Genomic DNA, 25,643 nt, shown 5'->3' on the forward strand with positions numbered 1-25,643 from the left:
AAAGAAAGAAATGATCTTTCATCCATGTTTTTGGCCATGTTTATTTAATGTGTTTGCTTTAGAATTAGCATGGTCATAAAATGGTGTTGTATATTACTGCATCTGAATGATTTTATATAAACTCTCTTATGACATGTGGTTGGATGTGCCTTCTGACCAACAAAATTCACACTATGGTACTCAAGCCTTAAGAATTCCCGGAAGGCCAAGAAGGAGCTACAGGCTCACGGGACGAAGGTGGACCAGAGTGAGGTCACTGAGGACAGAGTTGGAGTTGAAAGAGAAGAGGAGTGTTTAAGAGGCTGGGTGGCGGCAATTACAATGAAGAAGCCTTAGAACTCAAGGGATTTAGCGCTGAATAGACCCAGCAGAAACATCAGAAACGGAAACTGAGTGGAACCAGTGGAGACATAAGAGATTGGGAGCTAGATTGACTCAGTGGAGACAAAGGAATTAATTATGGTGAAATGAGCTGTACAAATAAACTTGACTTGAAGAGGAGAGGAGACCGGATATTAGATAGGACTACTGAAAGAGGTATGGCTGGAAAGCAAAATGAACTGAGTAAATCCACTGATTTAGAGAGGAGAAAAGGCTGTCAAAGCTAGGAGGATTGTTAGAAATCCACAGTCCAGCTTACCAAAAATTTCATTATCACCTTATTTTGTTGGTGGCTATTACACATTTTGTTGACTATAAGTTACACTTTGTGGGAAAATAAATTTGTAGTTTCAAATAATTTTATATAACTGAAAAGTTATATTCTTTGCTATTTAATTATATAATTTCATTGAAAACTATAGCAGGCCAAGCGCTGGAGACATTTTATCCCATTGTCTTTATGCAGTTCCTGACTTCCAGGCAAAGTCTCAAGTGGCTGACTGAATTCACCCCTACGCATCTAAATGGACACTGTTATGTTGATGGGATCATGGCTGGGAAATGCCATTTATCTTGCTGACTCCAATACTTCATTCACATGCTATGTTTAGCCATCTACTCCTAGCCACTGCCCTCCTTCTAAAACCATAATATAGACAGGACATCTTTGTCTCAATTTAGACTTGTTAAACTAGCAGACCGCAGACTTGCAGACTATTTGGACTTACAGACTGTAAGACTTCTTAAAGACGCTGTTTGACTGCAGAACAACCAACAAGTCCTAATGAAGAAATGAAGTTTCCTGGACTAGGTTGTAATTTATTTATTTATTTTTTTAACAATTGCTACTACATACCAACAAATTCAAATTAGATAATCATTAGATGGTCTGATTATTGCCTACTGACACTGCTCCACCAACAGACCTTCTCCTGGCTACAAGACATTTGCAAGTACTGTGCATGGCAACATACACCAACCCTAACTGTTACTCTAACCTTACATTCGATTGATACTTTATTGAGAATAAGTTGTCATGTAGTTGCAATGTAACTTATAATCAACAAAATGTGTTTAATAGGAACAACAAAATAAAGTGATACCAAAATTACAAGAGGGATCGACAAGGATGCCAATGTTGACTGGCTTAAGACTCACAAACAATTTGGGATGAGGCTTAACCACCAGCAAGTATACTTGGTAGGTTGAGGCTTGAACTTTCTGTCTGGTGTGAGCACAGGCTCTAGGTCGAGTGGGTGTGATTAAAAGTAATGATTTCCAATAAAAGGTTCATGACATCCAACAAAAGTTATGGAAGAGCAGTGGACTGTAAGGGCATCATTGTTCTTCACCTGTCTTACTGTAGAGCAGAGGTCACCAAACTTAGTCCTGGAGAGCTGATGTCCTAGCAAATCTAGCCTGCCTGGGAGCTTCAAGTGTACATAGTGAGAACTTGATTGGCTAAATAAGGTGTGTTTGATTAGGGTTGGAGCTAGGGATGGGTATCGTTTAGGATTATTTCCGTGTAAAATCTATACTTTTAAAATGGTACCGGTGCCAAAATGGTGCCTGAACCGATACTTTTGAGCCACAAAATTAAGGAGGATGACTCTAGAAAAATCCTTTTAAAAAGTAATTTTAATAGAACAATATAATTAAAGTTTACAAGTAAACATCAATTCATATTTTATATATTTGAATTACATGATTATATTTCATTTGATCATTTGTTGGTTAGCATGAATTTAAGATTTACTTCATGAAATTACATTAGCTTACTACTAAAAAGAAAATAATATGATCAAGGTGTTTACATGAGGTGTTTACCTTTCATGATACCGTCTTATGCCTCGTTTCCACTGACTGGTACAGTACGGTACGGTTCGGGTCGGTACAGATCACCTTTATTATGCTTGCGTTTCCACCACAAAGGGTTACCTTTTGGTGGACATGGTGTACGACAGTTTAAGTCGACGTCATGCTCACTCGAATAAATGTCTACAGTAAAGCTGTACGGGTCGTTTACATGTCATAATGAGCAGCACTTCTCACAAAACATATGCTTTATACACATAAATACTTGTTTATAAATGTTTATTACAAACTTTTCTATGAACATGATTTGATTATAACTGCAGATCAATGATAAAAAATGCGAAATAGGCTACTGTAACGTCTGTAATTATATAAAATAAATACATCAATGCAACATGTATGAACACACACAGCCTCTTACAGTCTCCGATATATTAATAATTACAGAAGAATTGCACACAGCAAACATTTAGTACTTATTTGAGTTCAAAAACACACGCAATATAGCCCACAGTCAGCCCAAACCTCTCATCTGTAATCTTCACCAGCACATGTAAGCTATGTTAGAGAGTAATTTTGTCATTCCCAGTTCATAATATTACAAAAGATAAAGATAAACATGGCAGTTTGTTTATGATTTAAGCTGCTAAAACAATGGTTACTTTGTTTACGTTCTGTGTAGCTCCATGAGCTTTTGACGCATCTCTGTAACCAATCAGCGTTCAGCTGCACGTGTAGCTCCACCTTTTGCTACCCTTTCTCCCGTTTGGTACCCTTTCGAAAAGGTGCCGAAAAAGTGGTACAATACAGTTTGGTTTGGTACGCTTACTGACAGTGGAAACGGCCATAAAAGTGTACCCAACCGAACCGTACCGTACCACTCAGTGGACACGGGCCAATAATGTTTTAGTACATAGATCGGTCAACGTCATTGCGTCACCACGCTATCCATGTTTCCTCTACAGTTTTATGTAATTTTAAGTGTTTCATTTTTTTATTTTTTTACTTTAATTGAAGTTTCACTTTCATTCAGGAACATTTCATTCATGCCCCCATGACAGACAGGTATTTGATGCGAGCATTAAGTAAGAACTGGTGGAAGAGAGCTCTTTTAATGGAATTTGATACCACACTTTGAATGAAAAGAAAAACCCTCTGCATTTAGCGATGCAGGTGTCTGTGGTCCTTTAAGGTAATCAAAAATCACTGTTTACATTGTAGTCTACAGGCAACTTTTGTAAAGCATCTGCTTCACGTTGCTGTGTCAGAATCCTTGCTTATAAAATACGCTTTAGAACACTTATTTCAAGCAAATTTGATGAATGCGATCATGCATGTTGATCTGAAAAGAGTTGCTTTCGCTCATCGAATGCGCTGTACTGCGTGTGTTGCGTGCATCCGTTCCCTAAGCAACAATAACAAACTCCTGACATCGCCTGTCTGTATTCCGCAAAGTTGTTTAGAATGAAATGTTTAGGGATGGTGTGACAACGCGTACCTATGAGTGCTTTTGATGCAACCCTTGATGGTTCTTACTTCCTTGTCGCAGCACCAGTGGCACCAAAATTAGGCACCAAAGTTCATATGCTGATTCTGTCCGGCACATACCAGTTACAAAGGTACCGGTGCTATAATGGCACTGGGTTTTGGTACCCAACCATAGTTGGAGCTCAAATCTCCAGTGTACCACTGTACTGTAATATGGTGCAAGAAATTTCTCACCTGGACATTATATAGAACAGATCAAGACCACTCCAGAAAAACATTTTTAGGTTGCTACTGTTTCAGGACACCTGTTGAGAAATCTAAAAAAAAAAATCCTCCATTTTATCTTCTAGGTTGTGGCCAGCTTGGAATATAATATTTTCACAAGCAGGTGTATAACAGAGGAAAATGAGGAAAATTAATTAATTCATTCATTTTCATTTAAACTTAGTCCCTTTATTGATCTGGGTTTGCCACAGAGGAATGAACCTCCAACTTATCCAGCATAATATGTTTTACGCAGTGGATGCCTTTCCAGCTGCAACCCATCACTGGGAAACATGTATACACACTCATTCACACACATACACTACAGACCAATAGCTTACCCAATTCATCTATAACACATTTTTTTGGGGGTTTGTGGGGGAACCAAAGCACCTGGAGGAAACCCACACGAACACGGGGAGAACATGCAAACTCCACACAGAAATGCCCTCTGACCCAGCCGGGGCTCTAACCAGCGACCTTCTTGCTGTGAGGCAATTGTGCTACCCACTGTGCCACCGTGCTGCCTCTACCGATACTTTAATGAGAATTAGTTGTCATGTAGTTGCATGTAACTTATAGTCAACAAAATCTATTAAAGGGAACAATAAACAGAAAGTGATACTAAAATGTCATAAGGGATTGGTACGGATGCCAGTGTGGATTGGCTTAGGTCTTTTTTTTACCTGTCTGACTATGAAGCAGTGGTCCTACAGGGCTGATGTCCTAGCTCAAGCTTGCCTCAAACACCTGCTTGGAAGCTTCAAGTATACCTAGTAAGACCTTGATTGGCTAGTTCAGGTGTGTTTGATTACGGTTAGAGCTCACATCTGCAGGACACTGGCCCTCAAAGACCCAGTGTGGTGACCCCTACTGAGTCAAAAAAAATAACCACTGTATGGTTATGGTGCAAGCTGTTTCTCTCCTGGGCATTAGATGGAATAGTTCCAGTCCACTCCAGAAGCGCATTTTGAGGTTGCTATCATTGCAGGACATTCTAGGACATAAACTGTATCCAATTAGCACAGAGAATTTGTGGAATCACCCAAACACATGCAAAAGAGCATTAGACCATTTGACCTACAGGAAAGGTCCCTTTAAATAAAACAAATTTAAGTAGGGATTAGATTTGGAACAAAATCAGGCAAAAAACAGCTATACGGTAAATGTTCAATATGTTCATACAGTATGTTTATATTGTTCCTGAGAGGAAAACATGCAGCATAGACATTAACATATTCATTTAACCACTGCTCTAAGGAGTGTGTATGGTGGATGTTTTACTCCTAACAGAAGACCAAAACACTTTTACTGTGAATACATCAGAGCCTTACAGTAAATCATCTTAGTATTGTTTACAGGGATTGTGTAGAAACATGACATTATAAAGTGTACTGCATTCAATCTTCTGTTGAGTGCAGCTGAAGCACTTCATACTCACTGGCTAAACTGTCATGAAAGTTTCATGGCCCAGTACAGCACACCCTTTGGGGTCTGCAAGCACATACGGCTGATTTAATTCACTTATCTTCTTTACTGTGTGTCAGTACTTTTATGATGATCATACTGTACTGTAGTTTACTGGTCATATAATGTAAAGTTATGATGTGCAGAACAAAGCAATCAACCACACACATACAGTTAAACTCAGATTAGCCATCCTAAATTATAAGCCCCTTGTATATTTTCCCCCAGTTTCTGTTTAACGGAATGAGATTTTTTTTTCAACACACTCGTGAACATAATAGCAGTGTTGGGCAAGCTACTTGAAAAATGTAGTGATCTATAAGCTACTCTACTTAAAATGTAGTTAAACTACACTTAAAGCAACCCTCTGGGAACTGTAGCAAGCTAAGCTAAAACCTACTAGGAAAAAGTAGCTTAGCTACATCTAAGCTATTTTTGCAAGCTTCATTTTTAAATCGAAGCCACTTAAACCCAAGTCAATCATATTTTAGCGATCAATAAAACTGCCAATAAAACATATCCATCAAGCACATTACTTGTGTTAGCCTAACTGGTTGGTGACATCACCGACCAGAGAGACAGGATGCAGTAATGCACAAAAAAGTTTGATGCTGACCACTGTATGGATTTACTTTCATCGACTAGACACCAGCCTCACAGCTTCATGAATGTCGGTGCCATCATTTATTGGTAAATGTAGCGGAAGGTACTGCGCTAATTGACTAAATAATAGCTTCGCTACTGAAAAGCTATATGATTTAGAAAGTAGCGACACTACCGCCATGCTACTGAGAAATGTAGTTAAGCTATTAGAGTCACTACTTTTAGTGACGCTACTGCCCAACACTGTGTAATAGTTTTAATAACTCATTTCTAAAAACTGATTTATTTTATCTTTGCCGTGATGACAGTACATAACATTGTTATAGATATTTTTCAAGACAATAGTATTTAGCTTAAAGTGCTATTTAAAGGCTTTAAAGGGTAATTAGGCCATTTTCACATAATTAGGCAAGCCATTGTATAACAATGGTTTGTTCCAACCCAGGTTCATTCTGAAAATGTACCCCTATATACATTTCTAGAGAGTGGCAAATACGTCCCAGGAGCTACATTGTTGCAGTTTTTGTTTTCTCGAGAGTGCTATTCAGTCGCTGACTGACTGATTGACTGACCAACTGACTGATCAACACCACCCACCCACCTCCTTCCCTAAACCCAACCAACAGTGTTTTAAAAAGCAATCCAGAAAATGAAAAGGCCCTTGATTTTTACCACATTTTCTGATTTCACCACATTCTCACCCTGTGTTTTGCTGGTTTATTTTATTTTTGGCTTCTGTTTTTGTCTCGCCTGCGTTCTGGAACCATTTTTCGCCAGACTCAAACCCTGTCATCGCGGTCAACTCCTCCCAAGTCCGTCGACGTATGCTGCAAGCTACTGGACAAAATGGTAACAGCAGGAAAGCCGTCCATAGAGAAGTAACCGTTCGGCTGCTAGCGCAAAAAGGAACAGCATCATACTGCCCTGTAGCATTCGTTGTAAAAATAAAATGTAGCTATATGTACTTCTGGCTACATAATTTGCAATCTTCAGAAATGTATCTAGGGCTACATTTTCAGAATGAGCCTCTACATTCTTTAGACAATCGAAAAATATACATATATTGCTTTAACGGGGCAACTAACCTTGACCTATATTGACCTAAATATTGCTTAAAAAATAAAACTGCTTTTATTCTAGCTAAAGTAAAACAAATAAGACTTTTTTCTGACGAAAAAAATATTATAGGAAATACGGTGAAAAAAAATTTAAAGATCATTTGGGAAAATATTTGAAAAAGAAAACAAAATTGACAGGAGGACAAATCAATTTGACTGTAACTATATGTATTTTGTTTTCTGATAAAGTCTTTGTGATATGAAGGCTGAATTACTAAAGCAATATGACACAGAAAATAAACCATGGTAAAACCACTATAATTCATCTTAGCATCTGAAAATGCCTTGCCAATAAATCACTCTCAACACTCTCAAATGATTGTAATAAAGACCTCATCAGCCAGATGGATTCTTTTGACTTGCATCCAAACACATCCAAATAAAAGCTCTCATCCACAATATTAATACACTTTGATTGGATTCCACTCGTATGGACAGGAGCTAAAAAAGATCAACAAATGTGCTGCTAAATGTGACCACAATTGTGCATTTACATATAATGCACTTAATTAAAAGAGTTCTTCTTAAATCAATAAACCTCAGTATACCAAACAGTTGGCCAAGCAGAGTCGTCAGGGCTGTTTTAATGAGCGTGAACTGTGCCACATGCACTTGCAATGAACACAAAATGCTGGTTTTCTTTCTGCCTGCCAATTTAATTCTCCCTGAGCCAGCACATACATCTGATGCCTCGCCAACTATGGCCGTCAACAAACTCTTCCCAGCATCATTAAAAAAAGGGGTAAAAAAAGGTGCACCGGATATTTATTTTTACTCCATTACCTTTTTATTTAAGTGGAAAAAATGAAATGTACTCAGTTCTTTAAAAAAAAAAAAACGTATATAATTAAAAAGAAATTATAAATATAAATACATTTTTTAACAATTTAAATGACTTTTAACCAGAAACTTGCGGCATAGTTTTAAGAAAATATCAATTATTCACTGTTTTCACCAGTATGATGATTGAGCAGTTTCTATATAAGTCTGTGCACTTATAACTCTGATCTTATGCATGAGATGAACATCCATTTTAAATGTACCATAATATAGAGCACAGCCTTTTAACAAGATTATGTATTAAAATGAATACAAAATTTATGTTAAAAGGAAGAGACTTCTTTCACAACAATGCGTCTTGCTTGCGAAAATCATATTTGTAAATGATATCACATATCAAGATGGAAAATTAGATTAGATTATTTATATTCTGGGCTCACTGTCATGCTGTGACTGAAATCACAGTGCTTTAAGTCTTCTTTAAAGGCATATTTCACAAAAAAAAAACAAAAAGAAAATACACTAATTACTCAGCCTAAAGTTGTTTTAAACATTTATATGTGTCTCATAAAAGAAAGCATTGTGAAGAAAGCTAAAAAACCTGTAACCACTGACTTCCACAATAGGAAAAGCAAACGTAAGTCAATAGTTATGATTTCCAGCTTTCTTTAAAATGTATTTGTTATTTTTTTAATTCTGTTAAACACAACGTATTTTGAAGAATGCTGGTTGCTGGCACCATACAAGTTCCATAATAGAGAAAAAAAAACAAACAAATGGAAATCAGTGGGTTCCAGTGACCAGTATTTTTCAAAATATCATCAAAACATCAAACTCAAACAGCTTTGGAACCAGTAAAGAGTAAATGATGACAGTGTTTTCATGTTTGGCCGAACTATCTCTTTAATAACAATTGAGCAAATGCATATAACAAAAAAATGTGTCACAATCTCCAGTGATCTCCCATTTGCAGATCGCTGGTGAGCTATGAATCTGCCACTTTAATAAACTACAGATCCCATCAGGCACTTCCCTCACACACCTGGCCCTGATTTCCCTTGATTTGATGGCACAGGTTTCCTTGTTCTTGCCTTTTGTGGTTTTGACCTTTGCTTTGTTTATTGTTTTATGTTGTTTTGTCGCCTTTCCCGACTATTCACCTGTATGCTTTTGGTTCATCTGCACAATCCTGTATGTCCCTAAAGCGAGGCTTCATGAAACAATGTAGCAAATATGTCAAAGCTTCAAAACGTGCCTCACCTATAGTCATTTTATGTATTGCTCTAGAACAGCTTAAACAAAGAAACAGTTAAGCAAATTGAAGTATTAAAGCCCACGTTGTAGAGTTGAGGCTTGATGTGATTTAGTGAAGCTTTGAGAGTCTCGTAACTAGCATTCAGAGATAATGGGTTCAAATCCAGGGTGATGAAGCTTTAGACGTTATTTTTTAAATGCTCTGTTCTTGTAATGTGTTTTGTTTTTAACATTGGTCTGACATCCAAATGAACACTTTGTGAATAAATATGTCTTGTTTTGGTCATACAAAGTAAGATTATTAAAATAAATTAAGTCATAATTTCTGAATATTCGTTGAAGTCGGAATTCAAACTCAGGCCATTTGTAGCACAGTTACTTTGTGCACACGCACAATCCACTAGGCTACAAAAAATAGGGCTCATTTTCCAACCCTGTCAGTTAAACGCAGATTCGCCAGGTATTAAAACGCTTCTGAAATGACCTATGCTTTAAATCGCTGTTGTCATGTTATCTGGGTGTTTTGAAACACTTTATTCATACTAGCGCTTAGAACAAGCCGATAACTCTACCTGAACCTGTGCACCTCCGAGCCTGATCAGGTCTGACACATTAACTGTAATTATGAGCCTGAGCCCTATTTAAGCCATACTATTTTTTAATACGTGGGCGGTTATAACAAACATTTTCAACTACAATTCTGAGTTGTTTGAAATACAAAAACTAGTTTAGATTTATCTTATCTCACTCTCAGGGGTATGCTTGAAGAAGTGACAAAAGAGGACATTAAAGGATGACTATCATCCTTTCTGCATACCTTTTTAACCATACCGTTTTTGCTGGGATTCTCTCTTTTTTTACCTTTCTATCCCGCTATCATCCCGTTGAAACATTTCACTTGTATAATATAAAAAGTAAAAGTGTCCATCCTGGCATCTTTTATTGTATGCACAAATACTTTCGCCTTAAAAGAGCACAAACAATACAAAAGTAATCAAATGCTTTCATTATAGATTTGTGTATAACTCTCCACACAAATAATACAGCTAATTAAGTAATGACTGAAAAAAAAACACAAATGCTTGATCATGGCCCAGCCCGAAGATAGTGGCAGAAAATATTGGCCCAACCCGGCACAAGGTCACATGCTTCAAATCACCTTAGTCATGTGAACTGGGGGTTTCGATTGACCTAAGTCACGTGACCTGGGCATTTCAGATCATGCTTCAGTGCAGTGTTTCGAAACCCTTGCACTTGATCCTCAACTCCATTATACCCTGAATCATTACACTAACAATTACTCACCTTCAAGTTGTTCCGAACATTTATGAGTTTCTGTATTCTGTTAAACACTTAAGAAAAAAAAATTGAGGAAATCTAAAAAACTTGTAACCACTGATTTCCATAATAGAAAAAAAAAAAAAAAAACGAACGCAAGTTAATAGTTACACATTTCCAGCTTTTTAAAAATTGTATTGGTAATTTTTTAATTTCTTTTGTTAAACACAAAATTTTGAAGAAGGCTGGTTGCTGGCACCATACAAGTTCCATAATAGGAAAACTAAAATCCAATTAAAGTCAATGGGTGCCAGCTACCAGCGTTTTTCACATATCTTCTTTTGTGGTAGAAAGAAACTCAAACAGCTTTGGAACAAGTAAAGAGTGAGAAAATGAGTATCAGCATTTTGATTTTTGGCCGAACTATCCCTTTAATAATATTTGAGCAAACATACATAACAATAACAGCTTGACTTTGGCCATAGAAATAGGTCAAAGTGCCTGAAGGAACAGACCTCTCTCCTAGCTGGATAAAAGGGTTCCAGCACTTCGCAGTATGTGAGACAGCCCAAGAGACCAGCAGAGATTTGGGACAAATTGGTATAGAGCTGCGGCCCGTCAGTCAGTATGAAAGGATTTGCACTCGCAGAGAGCTCAAAGCACTTCCAAACTCCTCTGGGACGGCAGCACTTTAGGAAAGACAAGCCCAAAGAGGCTTCAAGACTGTGAAGTGAGCCACGGGTCCATTTGAACAGAGATGTAATCTAAACGAAAGGGGAATCTCTTGGTTCTGGCTGATATGCCATTTTCATGCTGATAGAAAAAAATAAAAAAGTCCACTGATGCATTAAAGAGTAAATATGAGTCAATTCGGAGTCATACATGTGTAAAAACGACCTTCCAAAATCCTTTTAGTTAAACATGTGTTTGTGAAAAAGATCATGACATATCAATTTTGCCTTGTTCTCTTTGACATTATGTGACCCTGGACCACAAAATCTTATGTTTTTATGTTGCACAACAATACATTGTATGTGCCATTTGTGTCTTTTCTCTCAAAAATCATTAGACTATTAAGTTACGATCTTATATTGTAGAAAATATTTGTGACATGCTCTGTGGAAAATATTTGTGACATGCTCCCATAAGCCCTGCCCACTGTTTGTTTAAACCTCACTGATGCCCGCATTAAAGGCCTACCACATGGTTTACAGCTGAACCTTATCATTCTAATCATCAGTCCCTTTAAATAGTGTGGCTTCAGTAACACAGTATGCTCCAGTCTTTTACTGCTCTGGACTACTCATGTGGTGTTGTGGCTGCGTGTAAATAAACCAATCTTATACCATGTAGTGAGTATGTACTTGCATTGGTAAATAAAACTCGAAGAAATGGATCTTGCTTCAAGTGTTAGGACTGACACTCCATTGTGATACTCCCCCTATATATCTATATATTATATACTCCCCCTATATATCTATATATATCTATATATTTAAATATAGATATATAGTCGATTTCCTTTCGTAAATATATCAAAAACTAAATTTCTGATAATTTAAACTTAATTTCTGATTTCTGAACTTCATTTAAACAAATTTAAAATGCAATTTGTCTCAGTAGTTAGATTTTAGGAATCCTCAGATTACAGATTTTTTTCTATTAGTTGTATCTTAGCTCAACATTGTCCTATCCTAACTAATCAAACATCAATGGAAACATATTTTTGTTTAGATTTCATATGATAAATCTTAATTTAAAACAAGTAGACAATCATGACAGGTATTTTTGTCCAAGCTCACATTTAAAAGGTCTTTTTCATTCATTCATTCATTCATTCATTTTCTTGTCGGCTTAGTCCCTTTATTAATCCAGGGTCACCACAGCGGAATGAACCGCCAACTTATCCAGCAAGTTATCCAGCCGCAACCCATCTCTGGGAAATATTCACACACACACACACTACAGAAAATTTAGTCTACCCAATTCACCTGTACCGCATGTCTTTGGACTGTGGGGTAAACCGGAGCACCCGAGGAAACCCACGCGAACGCAGGGAGAACATGCAAACTCCACACAGAAACACCAACTGAGCCGAGGGTCGAACCAGCGACTTTTTCGCACTACCTACTGCGCCACTGCTTCGCCAGGTCTTTTTTTTTTAATGTTAAAACATCGTACAAATATCACAGCTTAGAACATCTTGATCATTAATACAGAAAACATTCATTTCATTAAGCTCCAAAAAAATGGTTTGGGTAGAAGAACATTTATCATATGGGAAATATACACTCACTGGCCACTTTATTAGGCGCACCTTTCTAGTACCCGGTTAGACCCCCTTTTGCCTTTCGAACTGCCTTAGGGCCTACTCAAACTATGCCATCCGTACTGTGCCCAGACCCGTTTCCCGGATCGCTTGAGAAGTGCAAAACTGAAAGCGAGACGTGACTTTTAAGGGACTGTTTCATATGGATTTATTAATCATTCTTACTGTTCAGTGAACGCAGATTGGCGTAGTTTATTTAAGATGCAAACCTCTCACTGCACGACAGCTGTGCACCTTGAGCAGACCTCCTCATTTCTACAGCACGAGGGCTTTATGACAAGCGTGCTTTGGCCCGGTTCGAGGCAACTGTACCTAGTGTGAGTACGGGCTTAATCTGTCATGGCATATGGAAAATTTTCCTCAAAGATTTTGGTCCATATTGACATAATGGCATCTCGCAGTAGCTGCAGATTTGTTGGCTGCACATCCATGATGCAAATTTCCTGTTCTACCACATGCCAAAGGTGCTTTATTGGATTGAGTTCTGGTGACTGTAAGGGTCATTTGAGTACAGTGAACTCAAGAACTGGTTCAAGAAACCAGTCTGAGACGATTTGTGCTTTATGACTACTGGAAGTAGCCATTAGAAAATGGGTACACTGTGGTCATAAAGGGATGTAAATGGTAAGCAACAATACTCAGGCAGGCTGTGGCATTGACACGATGCTCAATTGGTACCCAAAGACTGCCAAGAAAATATCCCCCACATCATTACACCACCACCACAAGCCTGAACTGTTGATACAAGGCAGGATTGACCCATGGTTTCATGTTGTTGATGCCAAATTCTGACCCTACCATCCGAATGTCGCAGCAGAAATTGAGACTCATCAGACCAGGCAATGTTTTTCCAATCTTCTATTGTCTTAATTTGGCGAGTTGCGAATTGTAGCCTCAGTTTCCTGTTCTTAGCTAACAGGAGTGGCACCTGGTGTGGTCTTCTGCTGCTGTAGCCCATCCGCCTCCAGGTTTGATGTGTTGTGCATTCAGAGATGCTCTACTGCATACCTCGGTTATATCGAGTGGTTATTTAAGTTATTGTTGCCTTTCTATCAGCTCAAACCAGTCTGGTCATTCTCCTCTGACCTCTGGCATCAACGCAGCATTTGCGCCCACAGAACTGCCGCTTGCTGGATATTTTCTCTTTTTCTGACCATTCTCTGTAAACCCTTGTTTTGCGTGAAAATCCCAGTAGATCAGCAGTTTCTGTAATACTCAAACCAGCCCATATGGGACCAACAACCATGCCACGTTTAAAGTCACCTTTCTTCCTTATTCTGATGCTCAGTTTGAACTGCAGCAGATCGTCTTGACCTTGTCTACATGCCTAAATGCATTAAGTTGCTGCCATGTGATTGGTTGATTAGAAATTTGCGTTAACGAGCAGTTGGACAGGTGTACCTAATGAAGTGTGTATAGACTAATTATTTAGTTTGACAAGTTAGTTTTTAAAACTAGTATTTCACCTACAGTACATCCTATTCTACTACACATTAACCAGCACAAAAGTAACTCATCACAGTTGCAAATAGGTTAATTAAAAAACATACATATCATACAAGTATATTGATTTGCTTCCTGATTTTGCTATCAACTTCAACAGAGTTGTTAAATTGCATCGTAAAAGGGATAATGAGATCATAAGCTGCTCATAAGCCATTTGAGCTGCTTGCAATACCACCCACACAACCCATAAACATATGAGCATCAATGACTTTCACATTATTTCTGCTGAATGGATAAAATCACACTGTGCAGGATTGTTCTTCTTGAAGAAAAAGTTTAAAAATGTCAGGACAGTAACCGTACAGGTGTGAATTTGACCAGCAGGTCAACAAAGAAGTAAACTTTGAAAAGACTTCTAAAGACATGAAGGCAATCTGTCTGTGGTCTGGCAGAGTTTACACCCAAAACTTCCTTCAACAGAAGTGAGTGTCCTAAAACATAAGGAGAAACACTGAACAATACTAATGTCTGCTACCCCCACACGATTCTACTGACTAATGTCTGGCCAAATGTTTCACAGTACTGGACAAAAAAAAAAAAAAAAAACTGTGGCCAACAGAGTACAGCATCAAGCACTGGCTCTGCATCTCAACTGGCAGATTAGAAGCTGCGCGTCCCAATCATTGTTCCAAAGATGCCATAATAGTTTGCTATTTCCAGCAGATTTTCAAAGTGGCTGTTTGCATGCTTTCACAGCTAATATAGCCCATGATTTCTTTGGAGGGGTGTTCAGGACAGCTTGTTTCAGAACTAAAAACACAAATTAAAAGAATTATGCTGGATGCTGGATAAGACTGTTTTTTTTTAAATACTAAAAGGTGTTTGTGTGATTACAAATCCACAGCATGATGAATATACTTATTTAATGTAATTTGTGCTGTATTTATAATGCAATAAACACTGTGAGCTTGGCCATTAATTATTAAATGCAACCAGTGTAAGAATAACATGCTACTTTTATCTGCTATACTGTAGGGAGATTTAAGAAGCATCAATTAAATCAAATGCAGTGTGTGTGTGTGTGTGTGTGTGTGTGGACTCGATTACATGGTTTATATTGTATAATGACATGGATATGCAATGCTTCCCACAGGTTTGAAATATACTAGTGGTGGTAGGCAGATTGAAACATACCTTTTATTCATGGCACATACTGTACATGGTTAACTACTGCTATGTATTGGTGTTATTTGTGCTCTGTTTGTCTCTCTCTCTCTCTCTCTCTCTCTCTATCTATCTGCTTTCATTATTCTTAGGTTCCGTTCATTGATCAATTCAGCTGTCAATCATTTCCTCCCCGGTTACGTCACTCTTACGTCACATCCAATAGGCAAAGACCACCAGTTACAAAAGTGCGGGGTAGACCACTCGCCAGCCCCTTCTCTTCTTTTCCCACTTGTTTCTGTGTTCGTGTGATGCGTTGCGTTTAGAAAAACCCTGTCTAACTGTGTATTTTGTTTCTGTATGCGCATTATCCGTCTGTTGTTCGTATATCATTCCAATTCTCAGTTTACGTTGTTTACGAGGCTTGGGTGAAACGGACAGGTAAGAAGGTCACGTGACATACATTTTGCAACACGTAGGACTACGCTTCTGTATAGAACATTAGGTAGGGGGTGAGTGCCACCCCTTGTACTTAGATAGATAGATAGATAGATAGATAGATAGATAGATAGATAGATAGATAGATAGATAGATAGATAGATAGATAGATAGATAGATAGATAGATAGATAGATAGATAGATAGATAGATAGATAGATAGATAGATAGATAGATAGATAGATAGATAGATAGGTAGGTAGGTAGGGATGTAGGTAGGTAGGTAGGTAGGGATGTAGGTAGGTAGGTAGGTAGGTTTTGTTCTTTTCATTTCTTTAGCGCCGCCAGCGTCCGTTCTGCCAGCCCTCCTGTTTTGTCCCATCGTTGTATTCGTCTCAGTGTTGTATATATTGTAAATAGTCTATTTTTGTCCTACTTTTTCTTTATTTTTATTCATTGCTTGTTTTTTTTTTCACTTTTGGGTATTGTAAATAGTCACATATTTTTGGTAACTACATTGGTTGTCTTTTGCACTTTATTCACTGTTTGTATACATTTATTTTAATTGCACATAAATTTTAAACTCCATTCCCTAGACCAGTGAATCTCAAAGTGGGGGTAGGGTGACGCCTGGTGATTTCCAAAAATCTATTTATTTTAACAATAAGAATTACCATATTTTATCCATAACCTACTGAAAAGAAAAAAAAGAAGTCATATATATTTACTATATACTACTGTATATAGTTACTATAGTAGTTTATAGTTACTAGTTCTATTGGATTGCGACCCCTGGGGTAATTACATTATATAAAAGACACAGCAATAGTGTTAGATGCAGCAGATTGATTTTATAACACCAGGTTAAACTTTCTGGCACATTTACAGCACTGACATACATTAGAAAAAAATCAACAAAGAGCAGACTTGGGTCTATTAGTGTGTGTGCGCATTTGCATATAAGGTTTCTGTATTTATAACCACCTCAGAAGATATTGGGGGTCGCGAGTCACTGGCATTGTTATTTTGGGGGTCAAGAGGGTAATAATAATAATAATAATAATAATAATAATAATAATAATAATAATAATAATAATAATAATAATGTGATTTCTAACAATATTTTTAATTTATTACAATATTTTCAATGAGTTAAAAATTTACCCCTTACAGAAATTTCACATGAGTTTCACATGTGAAATTCACATGTGATCACATGTGCATGTGAAAATGCACATGTGAAATTTTACATGTGAAACACACAAACCACATGTGAAATGCACATGGGATCACATGTGATCACATGGGAAAATGTGTGTATTTGGAACGCTTTTGTGTGAATTCACATGTGATCACATGGGAAAACGTGTGTATTTGGAACGACTTTGTGTGAATATTCATGTGAACCACATGTGATCACATGGGAAAACGTGTGTATTTGGAACGCTTTTGTGTGAATTCACATGTGATCACATGGGAAAACGTGTGTATTTGGAACGATTTCGTGTGAATTTTCATGTGAACCACATGTGATCACATGGGAAAAGGCGTGTATTTGGAACGCTTTCGTGTGAATTTTCATGTGAACCACATGTGATCACATGGGAAAACGTGTGTATTTGGAACGCTTTCGTGTGAATTCACATGTGATCACATGGGAAAACGTGTGTATTTGGAACGCTTTTGTGTGAATTCACATGTGATCACATGGGAAAACGTGTGTATTTGGAACGATTTCGTGTGAATTTTCATGTGAATACATGTGATCACATGGGAAAACGTGTGTATTTGGAACGCTTTCGTGTGAATTCACATGTGATCACATGGGAAAACGTGTGTGTTTGGAACGCTTTCGTGTGAATTCACATGTGATCACATGGGAAAACGTGTGTATTTGGAACGCTTTCGTGTGAATTTACATGTGATCACATGGGAAAACGTGTGTATTTGGAACGCTTTCGTGTGAATTTACATGTGATCACATGGGAAAACGTGTGTATTTGGAACGCTTTATTGTGAATTCACATGTGATCACATGGGAAAACGTGTGTATTTGGAACGATATCGTGTGAATTTTCATGTGAACCACATGTAATCACATGGGAAAACGTGTGTATTTGGAACGATTTCGTGTGACTTTTCATGTGAACCACATGTGATCACATGGGAAAACGTGTGTATTTGGAACGATTTCGTGTGAATTTTCATGTGAACCACATGTGATCACATGGGAAAACGTGTGTATTTGGAACGCTTTCGTGTGAATTTACATGTGAACACATGGGAAAACGTGTGTATTTGGAACGCTTTCTTGTGAATTCACATGTGATCACATGGGAAAACGTGTGTATTTGGAACGATATCGTGTGAATTTTCATGTGAACCACATGTGATCACATGGGAAAACGTGTGTATTTGGAACGATTTCGTGTGAGTTTTCATGTGAAACACATGTGATCACATGGGAAAACGTGTGTATTTGGAACGATTTCGTGTGAATTTTCATGTGAACCACATGTGATCACATGGGAAAACGTGTGTATTTGGAATGCTTTTGTGTGAATTCACATGTGATTACATGGGAAAACGTGTGTATTTGGAACGCTTTTGTGTGAATTCACATGTGATCACATGGGAAAACGTGTGTATTTGGAACGCTTTTGTGTGAATTCACATGTGATTACATGGGAAAACGTGTGTATTTGGAACGCTTTTGTGTGAATTCACATGTGATCACATGGGAAAACGTGTGTATTTGGAACGATTTCGTGTGAATTTTCATGTGAACCACATGTGATCACATGGGAAAACGTGTGTATTTGGAACGCTTTTGTGTGAATTCACATGTGATCACATGGGAAAACGTGTGTATTTGGAACGCTTTTGTGTGAATTCACATGTGATCACATGGGAAAACGTGTGTATTTGGAACGATTTCGTGTGAATTTTCATGTGAACCACATGTGATCACATGGGAAAACCTGTGAATTTTAACGTTTTTGTGTGAATTCACATGTGAACTACATGTGCATTCACAAGTGATCACATGGGAAAATGTTTGTATTTAGAATTTTGATGGTGAGCATTGAAACATGCGTTCCCATGTAAAAATCTCTTGTGGCTTTTCTCTTGTGTACTTCACACAATAAAATTTGTGCATTAGTGTGAACAAAAATTATTCTTAAACTTAAATATAAATACAAACAATTTATTGTCAATTATATAAAATCACAACAATTATTTACTGAAATACCTTGAGGGGAAAACTGTCACTAATATAATGTGAATACAAAAGGGGCCACATGGTAGCTCCGTGGTCATCACTGTTGCCTCAAAGCAAGAAGGTCACTGGTTCGAGTCTCAGGTGTGCCAGGTGTGGAGTTTGCATGTTCACCCCAAGTTTGCGTGGGTTTCCTTCGGGTGCTCTGGTCAATTCTGCATATGAGAGCATCTGGTGAAAAAAGCATGTACCACAGTAATTGCTAGTTCATTCTGCTGTGATGACCCGTGATGAAAAGGGAAAGAAAAGCCAAGGGAAAGTGAGTTTTGCTTTTGACGAGTTTGTCCTTTTGGTTCATGTTAATGACTTGATCTTGTAATCTGTAAGAAAAAAATACAAAACTTATTTTTAATAAAAGAAACTACCAAATGCTCAAATGCATACACGTGAATGCAAAATGAATTCATAGTATTTAGATCACATTTTTTCACATTAGCAGAAATAGGTAGTACTGAAGTACAAACTTTGTTACTTTACTTAAGTAGATATGTCTAGTGTCAGTATTATACTCCACTGTTAACGTTTTCTGAAATATTTTTCTTTTACTTCTTACATTTGAATACAAATCTACTCCTTACATTTTTAAATCAGGCTCGTTACTTTCGCTTTAATGTGCTTTGTGGAGCAGACGTAGCTTTAGTATAATGCAAAAAATATGTAGTCAAATACATTTAGTTTTTTTATTTTATCAAAAGAAAAAAACTGAAATATGTTTTGAAAAAAAATTAGGTTTTAAATTTAAGACATTTATTAGTTATAAATATATAGGCCTACAGAATTATATTCAAGAGTATACAAACAAGTATGACAGCTGCTGTTCTTAACAGCTATAGTGTTTTGTGTTCAGCTGATGATACACAGGGCTCGAAATTAACCTTTTTTTCTTGGTAGCACCGGTGCTCCTAACTTCAAAAATTTGGATGCACCAGACAAAATTTAGTCGCACCCACTGACAAATATGAGCACCGTTACTAAACGTTTTATGTTAACAGATTCCAATATATATTACCATTCTAATCACAACTAACAAATAAACAAAAATCTGCATGCGCTCACTGGCCCTGCATGCACTGCTTGACGTGAATGAGATGAACTGAATTAACTATAATAACTGTGCTGTTCTTATGGGTGGTGTCTGATACTGCACAGATGCTATTGACATATAACTTATTATTTGCATACGTCACCCTAATATATAACGGTCTTTTCATGAACTGCAATATTAGTTTCATCTCAGTGAATGCATGCTCTTTAGCGATGGTGACTGCGGTATCAGTCGCACGATTAACAGCATTGTGATGATTAAATAAAGGATTAAATAACGGTTGAACATTCATTCATTTTTTTCCGGCTTAGTCCCTTTTTTAATTCGGAGTCGCCAACTTATCCAGCATCTGTTTAACGCAGCAGATGCCCTTCCAGCTGCAACCCATCTCTGGAAAACATTCATACACACCCAATCACACGAATACACTACGGACAATTTAGCCTGCCCAATTCACCTATACTGCATATCTTTGGACTGTGGGGGAAAACGGAGCACCCGAAGGAAACCCACACGAATACAGGGAGAACAAATAAACTTCACGTTAGAACATCTCGTGCTTAAAATGTGTAGATTAAGTGGCAAACACTGTTACCTAAAAACTCCATCCCACCAGTTTTACAGTGAATGCTATAATCATTTTCATAGCGGACTTTGAGCACTAGATGTCTTTTATCCACTCTTCGAAAAGTGTAAATGCTGGATTGACATTCTCCACATAATGACTAATCAGATGTGCCATGATTTGTAACTGTAGATGGTTTCTAAAACTAAATCTATCAGTGTTGTTTTCATTCTCTCTTATCCAGACCTTTGCATTTTTGCAGCTGTAGCTCCCTGTCATCGGAAATGAGTGATTGACAGCTGATATTAACCAGTCCATTCGCATTCTGTTCTAGCGCAATTGGCCAATAAAAAAAGCTTGAAGACGGGCTTTGCTTAGTGCAGCAAGTTGACGTGTTAACTGTTATAAACTATTCTTTAGTGCTGCGTTTGGTGTTTTTGAAAACAACAATTTTATGCACTCGCATAAATGCTGCCAAATACATTTTGAGGTCGCAAAGATAAAACTTTGGGCGCATATGCGACCAAAACAGTCGCAATTTCAAGCCCTGTAGGATGATGTTGCTTGGCTACTTTGCAGCTAAAAATTGGCAACAACTTTTTTTACAAAAAAAAAATTTGAAATGTAAGTAATTTTGTATAAATGTATGCATTTTGTGAGGTGTAGTTACCACCATGAAACTAAAACAGATATTAGTAATGAATACTTTTTACTTAAGTACATATTTCAGGCTGTACTTATTTACTTTTACTTGAGTAGAAAAGTCTAGTCCGTAGTTCAACTTTTACCAGAGTATCTGTACTTCTACTTGAGTAAAGGATGCATGTACATTTGCCATCTCTACGCATTAGAGATAGCAAACGCTATAAAAGTTACCTGTTAAGACATTAACTTTGTGCACTGGAAGTGCTCCTTACTAGCCTCTGTATTGGGTGTATTTTCTCTTTTCAGACACTGATTGACTGCCCGTTTTCACTCCCTCTCCCAAAGTGATGTAAACGATTACCTATCAGGAAACATCAGATGTTAAAAACAGAAAAAACTGTATACAGGGTGATTCAAAAGGAATCCCACAAATTTAAAAATCGAAAACTCTGCAAAGAAGAAAAGGGGAGCTAAGCTCTTTCTGTCGTCGATTTAAGGAAGCTCTGAAGTTTCATTTGGTTACTCATTAGGTCGCTAGGAGAGCTGTTGTCATCATGTTTCTTTGATTAAATACAGATTTTCAAAGTTGTGTTATTCTTTTTGAATCACCCTGCAGTCACAGACTGTTAACTGCTATAAAACAAAGTACCTATAAGGAATCTGTAGACTAAGAAGGTACAACTAGTGGCTAGTAAAAGATTTTGCTTTAATAATATATAATATATATATATATATATATATATATATATATATATATATATATATATATATATATATATATATATATATATATATATATTTTTTTTTTTTTTTTTTTTTTTTTTTTTTCTTTAATAAGAAATACCTTCTAGGCAATCAAAATACAAACTTAGACTATGGTACAAAAAAAAGGCAAAACTGTATAATTGAGACAACTGTCGACTTCCTTGAATTGTAGCATTGTCCTTTGAAGATGGTTAAGTCTCCAATGTGTCAGGCTTCTTCTTTAAAATAACCATCATCTTTATATTTCCCAAGCTGTACTTTTTAAACCCCTGCACATCATTGATTTCTGTACAAAAAGCAAAGAGAAACAATCAACCACTGTGACAGATTTTTGTAACACCAATATTAGTCTATAATATCTAATCTTAAAACTTTATTAATACAAGTAGAGAGAGAGAAAGAGAGAGAGAGAGAGAGAGAGAGAGAGAGAGAAAGAGAGTCAGACAAAACTAAAAATGATATCATATCTATGTTCATTAACATCTTACACATATTAATCCTGTATGCTATAATCTTCATAAAAAGTAAGATTAAGTTAACATGCAATAATGAAGATTGAATTAAAGTTTTGTATCACAGGGATAAATGAAGTTTTACAATAAATTAGAAATTAACTTTACATTGTGAAACGTATTATAAATCAATTTTAAAAATTGGTTTTAGTGTATTTTAAAGAAAGTACATGCAGCCACACGTCTTTCAATATTGTTTAAATAATCTTACCATCTAAAACTTTTAAATGCTAGTGTATCTCAATAAAAAGATAAGTTAAACAAAATATAAACCAATGTTTCTGGAAAGGATGGACAAGCCTTTAAAATAATGACAGATCTACAGAACTGTTATTAAGTACTTTTGAAATGAAATACATAAAATAAACAAGTAGCTTCTGCTTACCTTAATATCTATTATTGTATCTATTCCATTATTTACATTTAGGACATTTCAATTTAAAACCAAGCACAATAGTCATTTATCAGGTTTATAAAACCCTATTCAATTAAATTTTAGTTAATGTGTTATAAGAGAATTCTGGATTAATACAAATTAATACATCACTAATACAGTTGCATCAATTACAACATTTGCAGTGTTTTAAGCAAGTGAATGAGCTCGGATATCTTTTGGCGCGCGTTTGACTGGTATCACTGGCTTGGTCAAATATTCTGAACATATTCTCTTTTTTGTTGTTGTACTTGCAGAACCAACTGTTAAGGTTACGTTAAGTTTCTCTACACATCCTAAATTATAAAGTTGTGAGGACAGTATATGAATATGCACTTACCGCTGAATTATACAGCTGAAGATGATAAGGTCAAAATGGTCCAGCTTCTCCAAAAAACGTAGCCCTCTCTTTTGTCCTTTGACCGTGACTTTTTATTTTAACTGTGGTACGTTAGTGTTCATATGTGAATGGCATTTACAGTTAATATATCAACAAACACGTATTTTATCTTCATTTCGCGACCGAAATAAGGAGACAAAACGGACAAAAGATTGCTAAACGACCGTTAAGAAACTGCGTTTGTTTGTGAATCCTTGTTGTCAGGACAACGCGCGCGTTGCCGCGAATGCTCTTTTGTGATGAACGCGCGCGCAAGTTCACCCCAGTTGCGTAAGAGTGCCTCGTGGTCGCATAATTCAAAAGCAAAATCGCAAAATGTGTGAGTACGCATTTAAAGCGAGCGCCTTCTGTCTTCTTCGTGCTCGAGAAAGAGTAGTATAAGTTACTGTAGCTTGTAACTGCTTCATTTAAAAGGGTTAAAAAAAAAGACTCGACTCTAGGAATCGAATCCTGTCTTGGAGTCGACTCCGGCACTACGTCCATTGAGGGTCGAGGAATCGACTCTTTTGAAGTCAACTCTCAATTCCCTACAGACTGATTCAGAAATCCATTTATTTTTTGCCATTGTACTCATGTACACAATATTAAATCTCATTACATTTTTACTTTTTATAAATCATGTTTTTTGAACCCAAGAAACAACATAAAACTTTATATTTAAAAATTACTAAAACAGAATTATCATTGCAAATAAACTCTTCAAATTCTATTTAAGTTACTTGTTTCCAAAACATCCCTGAATAAAAGTACAAAAACATGTAGCAAGTACAGCACAGCATTGCCACAGCATTGGGAAATTGGATATTAGATTATATATCAGCACAATGCACAAGTGTAGTAAAGTTGTACATGAATATACTGCAAATTGTACTGTTGTTGATGTAATTTTATTAGAATTTTATAGTTCATTATTTTGCAGTTGCACATAATTTTACCTCATTTATCCTCCTTTATAATGCTGTTATACTGCAGTTTTGCACTTATTCACGGTATAGTGTTTGTCATCATGAAATATGGTTTTCAGATGATGATGTTTTTCACATGTGGGTTCATGTGATCACATGCTAATTTTACATGTTGTCCACATTTGGTCACATTGACTTCAGATGTGGTCAAAGGTGATCACATGTGGCCCTATGAACTTCACATGTTGTCCACATGTGGCCACATGAATTTCACATGTTGTCCACGTGGTCACATAAACTTCACATGTGGTCACATGAACACATGTGGTCGTGAGCTTCACATGTGGTCACATAAACTTCACATGTGGTCACATGAACACATGTGGTCGTGATTCACATGTGGTCACATAAACTTCACATGTGGTCACATGAACACATGTAATCGTGAGCTTCACATGTGGTCACATTAACTTCACATGTGGTAACATGAACTTCAAATATGGCCACACGAACTTCACATGTGGCCACATGAACTTCACATGTTGTCCACCTGTGGTCACATAAACTTCACATGTGGCCATGTGTGATCACATAAACTTTACATGTGGCCATGTGTGATCACATAAACTTCACATGTGGCCACATGAACTTCACATGTTGTCCACATGTGGTCACATAAACTTCACATGTGGTCATGTGTGATCACATGTTGTCACATGTGATCACATGTGGTCACATGTGATCACATGTGAAATTCATGTGACTTTTCTGTAAGGGACAAATGCTTAAAAATGCTTTGAAAAGCTTAAAAATCATATTTAACAGGGATTTTGACAGTCAAACTACTTTGTCAGATACTTCTTTGTCAGTTCTTGTGTGTTCGTAGAGCTTTGAGTTCAGGGGCAGGGCATACTGTAGGATAATGCCATAGGAGAGGCAAGTCAAGGCAAGGCATTGGTGTGTTTGTGCCTGTATGTTTATGTAAGTTAATGTACATCTAGGAGGTTGTTCTTACTGAATAAAGCTTTTATGCTGAAGGATTTTATTCTGAAGAAACAACTACATATATGTACATCATACTGCTTAATAAATGGCTTCTTACAAACAATTAGACACAAAACATTGATCTGAGATGTAATAATGACTAAATTTAATTCAACGTAAAGCTTGCAGCAGGAAAAACGGCTGAACACAGTCAATACACACTAACCGATACGTATTATTCCGTCAAAAGGTGGGAGCAAACAATCAAGTAAAGCAATGTGAGTG

General features: G+C 36.9%; 1 protein-coding gene and 3 long non-coding RNA genes across 6 annotated transcripts in view; 1 reads left to right on the forward strand and 3 right to left on the reverse strand.

Moving 5' to 3' along the window:
• The window catches only part of LOC147840770 (uncharacterized), an 821,899-nt gene that overhangs the window by 270,193 nt on the left and 526,063 nt on the right, over positions 1-25,643 (forward strand). The window lies entirely within an intron of this gene.
• il1rapl2 (interleukin 1 receptor accessory protein-like 2) overlaps positions 1-25,643 on the reverse strand; it is a 596,834-nt gene that overhangs the window by 151,480 nt on the left and 419,711 nt on the right.
• LOC147840771 (uncharacterized) lies at positions 19,017-22,077 on the reverse strand. Its single transcript, XR_015507120.1, has 2 exons — positions 21,591-22,077; positions 19,017-19,424 (listed from the first exon to the last, which is right to left on the reverse strand). It is a non-coding gene; the product is annotated as an uncharacterized LOC147840771 (long non-coding RNA).
• LOC147840772 (uncharacterized) lies at positions 22,239-23,676 on the reverse strand. Its single transcript, XR_015507132.1, has 2 exons — positions 23,410-23,676; positions 22,239-22,410 (listed from the first exon to the last, which is right to left on the reverse strand). It is a non-coding gene; the product is annotated as an uncharacterized LOC147840772 (long non-coding RNA).

Source organism: Danio rerio, chromosome 14 (assembly GCF_052040795.2).
Source record: "Danio rerio strain M-AB ecotype USA chromosome 14, GRCz13ab, whole genome shotgun sequence".
NCBI lineage: Eukaryota > Metazoa > Chordata > Actinopteri > Cypriniformes > Danionidae > Danio > Danio rerio.